Source organism: Triticum aestivum, chromosome 5B (assembly GCF_018294505.1).
Source record: "Triticum aestivum cultivar Chinese Spring chromosome 5B, IWGSC CS RefSeq v2.1, whole genome shotgun sequence".
Taxonomy (NCBI): Eukaryota; Viridiplantae; Streptophyta; class Magnoliopsida; order Poales; family Poaceae; genus Triticum; species Triticum aestivum.
Window position 1 is genome coordinate 129,319,057 of NC_057807.1, and position 14,103 is coordinate 129,333,159.

Genomic DNA, 14,103 nt, shown 5'->3' on the forward strand with positions numbered 1-14,103 from the left:
CCCCTAAAATTGGCTGACCCAAAAGTCGATTCAGTCGACTGAAGTGTAGCTAAATTAGAGCAGCATCGCAAGCAAGAGCAAGAGCGAGAGAAGCAGCGCGAGCAAGAGCAATAGCAAGAGCAGACTAGGTAGGGGACCAAGAGCAAGAGCAGAGAAGCAGCGCGAGCGAGAGCTAAACCAGCAGTAGCTCCTACTGATGTGGACGTCGCCCCGAGGGAGCGACGCCGTGGAGGAAGTGGCCGGCGACGCCGCCGTGGACGGAGACGCGCCGTGTCGGCTCGGGACCAAGCACCGGCAGCACCATGAGATCGAATCAAGAAGAAAATGTGGCGATTAGTGTGCAACCTCTTTGGTGGCGCCGATTAGGCCGCAGCTTCATCCGAGGAAACGGTGATGATGATGCTCTTCTGGTGGTGCAGGTGAAGACGGCGGTGTGGGAATGGAGGTGTCACGAAAGACGAGGGGAACATCGGGGCAACTCCTTGGAGGTGGAGGACGGGGTGGCTGAACTGGCGGAACGATGAGATCGACGACGGATCCTCATCCGGTACAGTGGATGAGGGACGTCGAGGTGTTGCTGTGGATGACGTCGTCGGGGAAGACGCTCCGGCTAGGTGGCGGATGGAGCCGGGTGTGGGGTTTCGTCGCGGGTTTTCGCGGTCTCGGTGTACGAATGGGTGGGCGGATGGGATGGCAGTGGGGAACCATGGCTTAGAGACGCGCTTGTCCGAAATGTGGGGTAAGTTACGAAAGTACCCCCCACCGATTTGAGGCGGTTCTTTCGGTTCAGGGGTACCACGGGCATTACGCGTATCGGGATTTCACAGGAGGTGGGAGTTTTCGCGCGTGTTGTAATTTCGGAATAGCAAGGCGCGGGTTGAGATGGAGGGAGTTGTCAGAGCACAACGAGACAAAGATGTATCTTAAATATTTTGGTCTAACAAGGCGCGAGTTGAAGAGGCGGGAGTTTCACAGCATGATAGACAGAGACGCTAGCTTCAATTTTCGGCATAACAAGGCACGGCTTGAAATTTCGGAAGAACAAGCTTAACGTGTACCCCAAAAAAAGACAATTTGTACCTCAACACGCACAACACACACACAAACACCATTTAGACTAGAGTAAGGTACACGTGCATTGCACGCATGAGATTTGGCAACCAAATTATGAATAAATACCACATTATAGCATGCAAGTTTTGAGCCATATATGCATGATGTAGATGTTTGTTTAATTCTTATAGTTCATTTCATTCAAAATCATCTAGTTTTTATAAGAAAGCTAATCTATTTTAAGATTCATGAATTGTGCGTTGTAAGACATAAAGTAAAAACAAATAATGGCAAATCATGTAGAAAAACATTTGGGCAATTCTGATACGGAAGATTCTAGAACAAATAAGAAGTGCTTGTGTTTTGATGTTTGTGCATTATGCTTAAGTTCAACCATGGAGTCTTCTAGATTATACATGTGGCAAAATCTGATCGAATCTAGATGATATCTAACGGCCAATAGTGCTCAAATTTGCCATCTTTGGACCATCGGATTCGCCTCATCCAACGACCATCTTTCAAAGTTAAAGTTACCCGCACACAACATAAAAAAATATAGAATATAATATATATATAGAGGTATAGATATAGATATGTGATGCGAAAGCTGCCCATCATCTCCAATTAGAATAGTGTGTCCATGCATGGATGCGACGTGGCCAAATCATGTCTGCCATCGGTATCTCAAATTCAAATCAGTCTGACCTTGTTCAATGTGTATACATTACAACATGCTCGTTTCCAAACCACACCGCGCAGATCACCATTATATTCATGCATGCATGGGTTTCAAACATCAGGATCTCTTATTCAAATATTTGAATTCAACTTTACATTGATTATGACCTCACCTATTCTTTTACACCCACACAATAGTCTTCTCTTTATAATTGTACCACTAACTTTCCCTCCTGCATGCATGCACACACACTACTAGTCGGCATTATCCATAGCATGCATGCAATCTTTTTCTTCAGGTCGGTCTCCCATGAAGGCACACACCCACACACATCCCCCTCTCCATCATATCAGGCATTCTTTATCTCTCACGCGTGCATGCACAATGATCGATGTTCCTCTATGTATGTGTGTATATAGCTAGGTATTTCATAGTTTTCCACACAAACCGATCAATCGATATATCCAGTGAGGTCTCACCCTCTTTCCCATGTCCACATCGATCAATATATACCTCTCTATATAGGATTAACATATATAGCTAATACACCCACATTAATTATATATCCAACGTCCCCCTCTCATCATCCATGCCTTCCGCTTCATCTCTAAGACGCGTGCACAATGGCGAAGACAGGGGGCAGTAAGGGCCCTGCCCCCCCCCCCCTAACATCACTATATATCGAGGCTAATATGAATGTGATCATTAGACAGTTGCTGCTAAAAAAGGTATAATTTCATGAATTGACCCTCCTCGTAAAGGATTAGCAGTGCTTGGCCCCCAAGCTCATTTATTTTTCATGGCTCCACCACTGCGTGCAACAGCACACGTGTTCGCCCCCTCTCTCTCTAAATATCAATCTCGCACTTGTGCATTCCTTCATAGTCTCTCTCCACTCGGCCCCTCGCACCATCTTCTAGCCCCCCACCGGATTTTGCCACATGTACAATCTAGCAGACTCCATGGTTGAACTTAAGCACAATGCACAAACCTCAAAACAATAGTGGTTCTCTTTTTGTTCTACAATCTTCCGTATCATAACTGCCCAAACTTTTTTTCTAGTTGAATTGCCATTATTTGTTTTTAATTTATGCTTTACAACACACAATTCCATGAATCATAAAATAGATTAAGGGCTTCTTTGATTCAAAGGATTCTCAAAGGAATTTTGAAGGATTCTAATCATTAGGAATTTTTCCTATCTTGGTTGTTTGATTCGTAGGATTGTAAACCATAGGAATTTTTCCATATGATTCATTTGCACTAGATTTCATAGGAAACATCCCATCCACTCAAACCTCTTTGAAAGAATTCTGCGTTTTTTCCATGCACAATCAAACACTCGTACAATCATGTAGGATTCAAGACAACATTCCACTATAATCCCATATTTTTCCTATTCCCGCGCTCTTAGCTTTTTTATAAATTGATTTTGAATGAGATGAACTATAAGAATTAAACGAAGGGCTACATCAGGCATATATGACTCAGAGCTTACATGCTATAGTGTGGTATTTATTCATAATTTGGTTACAAAATCTGATGCGTGAAATGCACGTGTACCTTACTAGTACTTCGAGTATGTGCAAAACACGTAAATTAGAATACCAATGGCATGCTACACAGTGTCTCTCTTATAGTTCATGAAGCCACGTGGCACATGTGGAGGCGTTGTCGCGACCTCCTTGCATGGATTGATCACAGTGACGTGCTGCTAGTTCCAGAAGAATGTACTCATCCTCCCTGAGCCATACTGGCGGTACATGCACGGAGTGAAGATGTGCAGGCATGCCACGCACGCACTAATTCCCTCGCACGCACACGCGGGTACACAGGCGGACGCAATTTTGTACCAAGATCCACCCCATGTGATAATTTGACACGTGTAAAGTCGTTCACTTCATTGATGGTCAATTAATACAGCGCATGCAAATTGAGTGGACGTGAGGGCGGAAGAAAGACATTATTACTCCACTGCGCGCATGCGAGTAGTTAAATCGTGGGTTGCTAGTAGTACTTCCATTGGTCTCCTTCGTATTTTGTGCCAATTTTTGACCGTAACATAATATTTACGCATTTGAGTAGTGTAGTGCTTGAAATTTATGTTCCGCTAAACTCATCGGGAGCCGTTTCGGGCCTCGAAACCAAAACCATCAATTAATCTTTACCTTGTTCCCATCACATTCGAAAGTCTGCTCACACCTACTAGTACGTACCAAACCTGAACGTGTTCCCACTATGCAGGTATTAGTACTAGTGCTAGTACTTAAGTTATAAAAAAGGGAACTACCTAACCGAAAATTAGTCTACCTTTCCTCCTCATAAGTGCTTCTTCTTCATCCGTCGTTGCCATGGCCGGTGAGCAGAGCTCTAGGTCGAGAACTACTCATAACAAGGGAGCGGCAACCAAGGCTGTGGAAAAAAAAGAGAGGGCTCGCCGCAACGTAGAGACCTCGAAAGATCTCTCATGGGCAGGCGATGGCTCCCAGGAGCGCCCTAGCCGCGGAGGCGAACATGCCGAGCCGGCGGAGCTGGAGTCGTTATCCCTCGACGGCATGCCCGATCAGCTCAATAAGCACCTCAATAAGCAGAAGGAGTTCATCCAAGGCTTAATGGAGTTGCTGAAGGAGAGCCTTGACGACATGCCCGCTGAGCTCAATCAGTAGGGGGAGTTGACCGCCGGCTTGGTGATGCTGCTGAAGAAGAGCATTGCCTTGGAGAAGAAGGCGACCGGCGAAATCATGCGGCTTCAGGAGGACAAGGAGAAGCTCTGCCACGAGATCGACCTGCTGAAGGAGAAGAACGCCGGCTGGAAGAAGCTGCATGAGAATAGTAGTTCATCGATGAAGATGTTGCAGGCCCTCGTCATGGAACAGAAGGAGGAGTTGGCGAAGCTCCGCATCGAGCACCCGGCTGCTGTCAAGGTACGTAATGCGGCCGTGGAATAGATGATGAAGGCTCGCGTCGAGAAATCCCGCGTCATGGACAGAATGAAGAAGATGGCGGAGGAGACACGCAAGGAGATGGAGGTCGTGGAGGCGATGAAGAAGCAGTTAGGACTCCGCGGTGAATTAGATCATTTGGGGTGATAATCTTCCTTCTTTTGCTGCTGTGTTTCATCTTTTGCTTCGGGTGTTTTGCCGCACGTGTCAGGTTCTTTGTGAGGCATGAATAGAACAATGGTTTTTTTAGGGAATGAATAGAACAATGCTAACAATGAGATGACTAGCAAATTAGATCATTTTTTATCGCCATATGGCACTGGGTTGCCATGTTTCGTGCTCCTACGTCGCAGTACTACTCTAGTGGAAAACTTGTGTATACCGCACGGTTCTTTGCTCCTCCTCGGTCAGGTCATCGGCGCATTTATACGAGCAGTCAAATCACAAGGCCCCGCCTTCCAGCAGTAATGAGCCGTCAAATCACAAAGGCCCTCGCCTCTCGTGAAACCGACCAAGCTAGACTGCCCCGCCCTCTAGCCTTTTAAAAAATGTATACTTTTGTACAGCAATAGTATCGATGGATTGCGCCATGGAGCAAAACTTGAAATTAAAAAAAAGGTGGTACATATAGAGAGCGCTCATCACCAAATTATGCATATAGTACTATTAAAAAGGCTAGTCACAATAATGGTGTCCATCACAACCCACCCCTCAAATAAAACTAAGCACCCTGGAATTCTTTGACAAAACTAAGAACCCTGAAATTGTTTGACAACTAAACTGCTGGCTATATGATGTTGGCCATATATATTGTACGTATATAATGTGAAGAAACGAGTGGTAGTACTATACCAACTAAAAGATGAAATGTAAGAAATACTAGTATGTACATACTGAAGAGTTAAAGTAACAAGAAGAAACATAACATAGTTCTACTGGGGGCTCAGCACAACACACCCCTCAAATTAAATTAAGCACACCTGAAATTAAACTTTGCAACTAATCCGGTAGACACTGCATTAGAAGTTTAGAACCACCATGAGCAACGACACTGCCACCTTACTCGGAGTCCTCGTCCACGTCCTCGACTTCGTCCTTGTCCCTCTTCCTCTTGGCCGATACTTCTTTGCTTGAACTGCCAACTTGGCTGTTGCTCTTCATCCAACCCTTGTAGATATTGAAACAAAGGTAGCTATCCATTGCAGCATAGTGGATGTGGTCTATATCTAGTACATTCCGCTGCCATGCATGACGATGAAACGTGTATGGAGGTTTCTCCAGTTTATCGTACGAAGGATGAACCATGGCTCCTGCTAGGGTCAGCATTGAAGGCTGACAAGAGGACACCAGCCGATTCTTTTGGAGGTCGAAGGTGTTGCCTATAACGAGGCCTATCCGACGCAGGACCTCTTTGTCGTTACCAAAGTCTACAGTAACGAATTTGACTAGGTTGCTCTCGAGGAAGTCCTTAAAATCCTGGCACTCAACGTCGGCATGGCATATGTGGTAGACCAAGCATAAGTCATGCACGCAAACCTAGATCATGGCGGGATTCTTCCTCTGTTCGTCCTTTAGATCCTTATCTCGTCCCACGAATGTGGTGTACTCAACATCTAGCCCAGCGACCACTCATCATCTGAGTCTTCGAACATGCGTCTGAAGCGAGAAAGGCATCCTTTCACCATCGCGAAAAATGGGTGTAGATGACGTCGAACTCATCGCCGGTGATGGTTCTAACCTTGTACTCACCGCCGATCGAGGAGATTTGGGACGCCATGGGTTTGGGAGGAGGGTTAGGATTAGTGGAACTGTGTAGGACCTTGAAGTATGTCTAGAGGGGGGTGATTAGACTACTTGACCAATAAAAACTTAACCTTTCCCAATTTTAGAGTTTGGCAGATTTTAGTTACATTAGAACAAGTCAAGCAATCATCACACAATTCAAGCAAGCATGAAAAGAGTATATAGGCACCGGAAATTAAAGCATGCAACTTGCAAGAAAGTAAAGGGAAGGGTTTGGAGGATTCAAACGCAATTGGAGACACGGATGTTTTTGGCGTGGTTCCGATAGGTGGTGCTATCGTACATCCACGTTGATGGAGACTTCAACCCACGAAGGGTAAGGACTGTGCAAGTCCACGGAGGGCTCCACCCACGAAGGGTCCACGAAGATTGTCTATCCCACCATGGCCGTCGCCCATGAAGGACTTGCCTCACTAGCAGTAGATCTTCATGAAGTAGGCGATCTCCTTTCCCTTACAAACTCCTTGGTTCAACTCCACAATCTTGTCGGAGGCTCCAAAGTGACACCTAGCCAATCTAGGAGACACCACTCTCCAAGAAGTAACAAATGGTGCGTTGATGATGAACTCCTTGCTCTCGTGCTTCAAATGATAGTCTCCCCAACACTCAACTCTCTCTCATAGGTTTTGGATCTGGTGGAAAGAAGATTTGAGTGGAAAGCAACTTGGGGAAGGCTAGAGATCAAGATTCATATGGTAGGAATGGAATATCTTGGCCTCAACACATGAGTAGGTGGTTCTCTCTCAGAAATGGTACGTTGGAAGTGTAGGTTCGTTCTGATGGCTCTCTCCACGAATGAAGAGGAGGTGGAGGGGTATATATAGCCTCCACACAAAATCTAACCGTTACACACGATTTACCAAACTCGGTGGGACCGAATTGTTAAACTCGGTCGAACCGATTTAGTAAACCTAGTGACCGTTAGTGATTTTCGGTGGGACTGACATGCATCTCGGTGAGACTGATTCAGTTAGGGTTAGGGCATAACGTAATCTCGGTAAGACCGATTACACAAACTCGGTGAGACCGATTTGGTAATAAGCTTTCCAGAGAGTTGGTCAGGTAAACTCGGTGGGACCGATTTGCTCTTTTCGGTGAGACCGAAATGTTACAAAAAGGAAACAGAGAGTTTACATTGCAATCTCGGTGGGACCGATCGCTCACTTCGGTTATAGACCGAAACGTTACAAAGGGAAACAGAGAGATTACAACCCCATCTCGGTGAGACCGAGATCCCTATCGGTAAGACCAATTTGCTTAGGGTTTGTGGCAGTGGCTATGACTTTTGGAATCGGTGGCGCCGGATAGGAAGAATCGGTGTGACCGATTTTGGCTTTGGGTTTAGGTCATTTGTGGATGTGGGAAAGTAATTGAGGGTTTTGGAGCATATCACTAAGCACATGAAGAAAGAGGCTCATTAAGAAACACCTCATCCCTCCTAGGGATAGTTGCACTTTCAATCTCCTCCTTTTTGGTAACTGATGACAACATATATATCAAAGCTTCGACAAAAGATAATAAGATTGAATAACATCGTCGCCTTGAGAAGTATGTGATAAGCAAGAGCTCCCCCTAAATTTGTGCATGGGTTAAGATTTGCTTTGGACTGCAAATGCACAATGAATTAGGCTCATAGGTTACTCTTCCATGTCACATACATCTTGGTGGATTATCAAAATAATAAAAAATGAATACATGCACTCATCACCAAGCATAGTGAGTGATCACACAAGATAGATAGGATAATATCAAGCATGCATAAGTGTAGCTTATGATCAAACACATGATCATCAATGTCTCACAAGCATAGTATCTCAACCAAAAGCAAACAAAGTTTGAAAAACCACCAAATAAAGCAAGAGAGAACAAAAGCAACACTCTCTCTATTGAAGCCTGTGATGTATACATTTTTCTCCCCCTTTGGCAACAAGTTACCAAAAAGTTCATAGAAAATGCATAGTGCTAGATCGACTCTCAGGCTTGATCTTCTAGTGGTAGTGTCCTGATAGCTGGTGCTGAAGTTGTTGCTCTAATGTCTGTCACTGGCACTGCAACTGACCTCTGGGCTCTGGGCACTCTGGCAAACACATTTGTGGTAGTCTTGCCCTTCCTCTCCTGCATATCATCCTGCAGCTGCTCTACAACTGACTGAATCTCAGTTACTTTAACATCTAGATCATAGTATTTTTGTTCCATGATTCTCTCAAGGCTCTCTTGATTCTGAGTGAGGGTGGCGAACCCGTTCTCAATCCTCAGAGTTGATGCTATCAAGTAACCAAGCTGATCATGTTTGGTTTTCAAGAAATATTCAGATGCCTCCTCTTGAGTTGGCATCTTGGCAGCCTTCTCCTTCTTTGCCCTCTCCTTCGTCTCCTGAGCTTGAACTGATTGTGGATCATCTTCATTCATGACAACCTCATTGTCCTCAAAGTCTGGATAAAGTGGAAAATGTTCCTTATCCAACTGATATTTCCCTGTGCCCATCTTTGAGTTGATCAATTCCTGAATCTCAGGTGCATATCCACAGCTCCTCTTCTAATCTGCTGCAGTCCTATTGATTGTTTCAATGATTAGGCTCATGACTTTGAACTTCTGTGGCACATCAAACACATGCCGCATGTTGATGGCATGCCCTTTGATCATGTTATGGTCACCAGACTTGGGCAACAAAGTGTGCCTCAGAATCCAATTGATGGTTGGCAATCCTGACAGCAGAAAGTGAACTATTCCAAACTTGTGAGTCTCTACTGCCTTGTCTGGGATCTCCTTGTACATGTGAGCCATCGAATTGTGACCCAACTTCTTCTTTGCATAAATGTCCAGGTCATCCTCATCTTCCTTGGGGGAATTTATGAGACTTGCCCATTCATCAACAGTGGATTGGTACCTTGTACCTTCAGACATCCAAACAATTCTACCATCTGGGTAAAAATGTGTTATGGAGTAGAACTGCATGATAAGCTCATCATTCCAGTTGGTGAACTTCTGTTCAAAAAAAATCAGCAACTCCACAAGCAACAAAGCTTTCTTGCACTCCAGGATAGTGCTTCTCATTATCCTTGATGTAGGTCCAGTCGACCCACCTCATGTCACAAACTATGGGCTTCTTGTCCAACAGAATTGTTTCATAAAAGTCCTATTGTTCCTTTGTATGGAACCTGTAGTCAACAGCAGTTCTTCTTCTTGAAGCATATGGATCTTCCATCCTCCACAGTCTCAGCCCTGAATCCTTCCTGATTCTCATGTCCTTAGCCACAAGACGGGCATCATTGTGGTCTGGTATCTTGGGCTTGAGTTTTCTAAGGACCTGTCATTCTTCATCCTCTTCTTCAGCAACATTTGGCACTGGGGCCTTGTTCTTCTTAGCAGCTGGAATACTCCTAGTATTCCTCTTTGGAACTTGCTTGGCCTTGGAGGCAGCTTTGGGTGCTTCCTTGGGCTTGGATGTTGCAGCCCCTGATCTGATTGCATCACCCATAAACTTAGGTTCCTTAGGTGCTGGTGCAGCATCCTCTTCCTCTTCTTCAGAACCTCTTCTCATAGAGGGCTTTCCAAGGACCTTGGCAGTTGTGGTTCTTGCTCTCTTCTTTTTCTTGTCCTGATCACCATCATCCTCTGATTCAATTGTGAACTTCATAGTTGCACCAGTGGGGACTTTCTGAGGTTTGGATGATGTATCTTTCATTGTAGGTGCCTCTCTGGGTTGAGCCTGAGCTGGCACTTGAGTGGATTTTCTAGCCTTTGGCATTGGTGTCCTCTTGGCAGGAACTTTCTTCTTCAGACCTGGCTTTGTGCTCTGTGCAGAGCCATATTCTTTCTTGAGCACCACTTTCTTGGAAGTGGCCTCATCTTCCTCAGCTTTGTAATCTTCATCCTCAGAATCTGAAGTCCTTTTCCTCCTTTGCCTAGTTGCAGCCTTAGGCAAATTGCTAGGAGTACTTCTGCTCCCATCATCTGTAGTTGAGGGACTAGTGCCCTCACTCAAGTCCATCTGCTCTACTGACCTGTTCTGGCTGTCACTCTGATCTGACATACTGCAAAAGCTGACTGCTGACCCTGTGAAGAGTTATAGATGAGATAGAACAGATTAGCATCACAAAATGCAGAGATTTTTGCAAAAGAATGATTCAAAAGTTGAGTTTTAGTTTTCCACAGAAAGAATTTCAGATCAACCAATTTTCAAACTCGGTGATACCGAAGCAGTTTTGGAACCTAAAGTGATGATCTTGGTTGGACCGAGTCATAGTTCTGTGGCACCGAGACTGCTAGGGTTTCACAGAATCCTCAAATCGGTTGCACCGATTAGTAATTCTCGGTCAGACCGAGAGTCACTAGTGCAATGGCATAAGCCAAATCGGTGAGACCGAGTTTTTCAACTCGGTGTGTCTGAGATGGTTTCGGTGGAAACCTAACCCTAAAAATTTGAATCTCATCTAATCTATGGATTACTTTGGTTGGATAGAAGAGTTTCAATCGTGGCAAGATTCAATAAAAGTACAATGTGCTTGGAATCAGACGTGGATAGCACAAAGATCAAGTCCATACCCTAACTTGGCGGTGGACTTGCTACGGCGGCAACGGCGGGGACGAAATCGGTTGACAGCGGCGGAGACCAGCGACAGGAGGCTGCTGGCGACGAGGAGACGATCCGAAGACAACCGATGGCAGAGCGAGCTGTTGCGCGGGCGAAGGGTTTCGAAGAAATTTCCAAAATTTTGCCCGTGGCTATATATAGCCCGACCCTGTCGGTGTGACCGAGTGGAACAACTCGGTGGCACCGAGATGCATAACTATGTTCAGTTACAGCAAATCGATAAGACCGAGAAGTTCAAATCGGTTGCACCGAGATTGAAAACTCAGATCAACTTGGCGATCTCGGTAGGACCGAAATGGAGGAATCGGTCTGACCGAGAATCACAAACAGGTTTTAGAAGTTTAAGTCTATGACGAATCGGGGACTCCGAGTGCTCCTCACACAGAGTGGTTCGAATCTGACTTGATCAAATTTTGTGATGTAGCATGAATAGAGTTTGAGATGAGAAAAGCATAGATAGCTAGAGAAGGTTCTTAGGCATTCTTGTCCATCCACGTGGCAAAAAGAAAAGAACCCAAACAATCAAAACAACAAGTGGATGTCCTTGAATGAGTAAAATATGCACCAACATGCTCACACAATAAGATGGCAAATGAAATATGTGGCAAAGCATGCACAACCAATTCTAGCATCTATCAAACAATTGGCGATGACTAGGTCATCTATATATGAGTATATTGACTTAGGAGTCAAATGAGAACATTTGATCATAGGTCAAACTCATCGTTTAAGCTCAAGTGGGGTTACCACTTTTACATAATGCATTGATGTGTTCACACCATTAGAGTTGCTTTGACTCAATTCTTAGAGTTAAGCTCCCCCTAGATGTGAGATCCCCCCTTAGAGGGATGAACTAACCTTGGGTTTTGTCGATGATGACTTCATGTAGGTGTTGAAGATGTGGATGCTCAATGTTGGTGTAGATCATTTGGAGCAATCCTTTGGAGTGAGTTGCACTTTCAACTTACCTAGATGGGTTAGTCCCACAAGGAACAAACAAGAATATCCATAGACATAGAGTGATGCACACACAAGATGATGTCCATGAAATCATTAGGTTACCTTGTCCCTTGCCTTACCAACATGAGGGTTTGTGACTCCTTGAACTAGTGCAAGATGTGGAAGTTGATTGCACTTGTTCTTGCCAAAATGATATGAGTGAAGAATGTTCGCGGAGTCACCCTCAAGAACTCTCTAGTTCTTCTTCTTCGGGATCCACATCATCTTGATGGGAATCCTTGGAGTTGTAGTTGTACTTGATGAAGTAGAACTTGACATAGTCTTGGGAACCCACTTGAACGAGGCTTTAGGTGCTTCTTCAAATGCATCAATCTGTTCTTGAAGCTTGTCCTTGCCTTTGTTCTTGTGGTCTTGTGGTGGAAGATCATCTTGAGCTTGTGTTCCCTTGAAGGAAGTAGGATCATACTTCTCTTGGTAAGGAACAAACTTCGTCTTGGGGTATTGATCTTCATCCCACTCAACTCCATTGGCATTGAACTTTCGTTCAAAACCAACACCTTGATTCTTCCGGTGCCTTCCTTGCTTGCGTACAATATCCTCGAATTGCTTACTCCCGGCAAGGCTCTTGTAAACACCTTTCTCTATAATTCCCTTCAATAAGCTATTTTCTTGCTCAAGTGTAACATGGCTAAGAGAATCATTAGTGGAATCAAGAGAACTACTAGAAGCAACAATATTGGATTTGACATTATTATTGTTACTACTGGAGGAAGTATCTTTCTTGTACTTGTTACTAGACTTGACTTGAGGCATGTAAGTAGATAAGAGTAAATGCTTGGCAATGTAAGAAGAACTTTTCTTGCGGAGATCATCATTGATTGCTTTTAAGAACTCATGCTCTTGCTCAAGATTGAGCTTTTCAAAGTGTAACTTCTCATGAGCCCTTAAAAGTTCTCGATGATCTTCGTAGATAGTTTCATGTGCTAACTTAAGAGAGTTTAGTTCTTTAGTTAGAAGCTCAATCTTGTCCTTATCATTGTCATTCGTTTTTTCTTGATTAGCATGATTAATTGACGTTTCATCATAGTATTCATCACTAGAGTTGTCAACAAGTAAATCATCATCCACAAGCAAGTCATCTTCATCACTATTGAAATCAACATACTCAGGATGTGTTACCATTGGACCTTTGGCCATGAAGCATCTTCCAATTCCTTCATTTGGTGAATCAAATATGTCGTAGGAGTTGGTTGACACAAGTGCTAGACCGGCAACGCATTCATCTTGAGTATATTCGGAGTCGGAGTGATAGCTTCACTCAGAGTGATTGTCGGAGTCGGAGCCGGATACCCATTCACCAACATGAGCTTGATGTCTTCGTTTTGTGTAGCTCCTTGATGACTTGTCCTTCCTTTCCGAATCCTTGCTTCTCCGTGAGGGTCTTCGTTCATAACGATCATCTCTACTCCTCCTTTCTCTTGGTGGTGATTCTTCTCTTTTGCTCCTTCTTCTTGGAGAATCTTCTCTTCTTTTGTAGGGTGTCGTACACTCATTGGAGTAGTGTCCGGGTCTCCCACAATTGTAGCAATTGCGCTCTTGACTAGAAGATCTTTTGTCTTTGTAAGACCTTGACTTGGAGCTTCTTTCTTTGCTTCTACTCTTGTAGAATTTGTTGAAGTTCTTCACCATTAAGCTCAATTCTTCATTGAAGGTTGGTTTCTCACTTGATGATGTGGGGGCTTCACTTGAGGCTTTGTAAGCACCACTTGACTTGTTGTGAAGTTCCTCCTTATCCTTGAGTGACATCTCATGAGCAACAATTCTTCCAATGACTTCCATTGGCTTGAGATCTTTGTAGTTTGGCATCATTTGAATCAATGTGCACACGGTATCATACTTTCCATCCAATGCTCTTAGAATCTTCTTGATGATGAATTTGTCGGTCATCTCTTCACTCCCTAAACCGGCAATCTCATTTGTGATAAGAGCAAGCCTAGAGTACATTTCTGCGACACCTTCACCATCCTTCATTTTGAACTTGTCAAGCTAACTTTGGAGCACATCCAACTTGG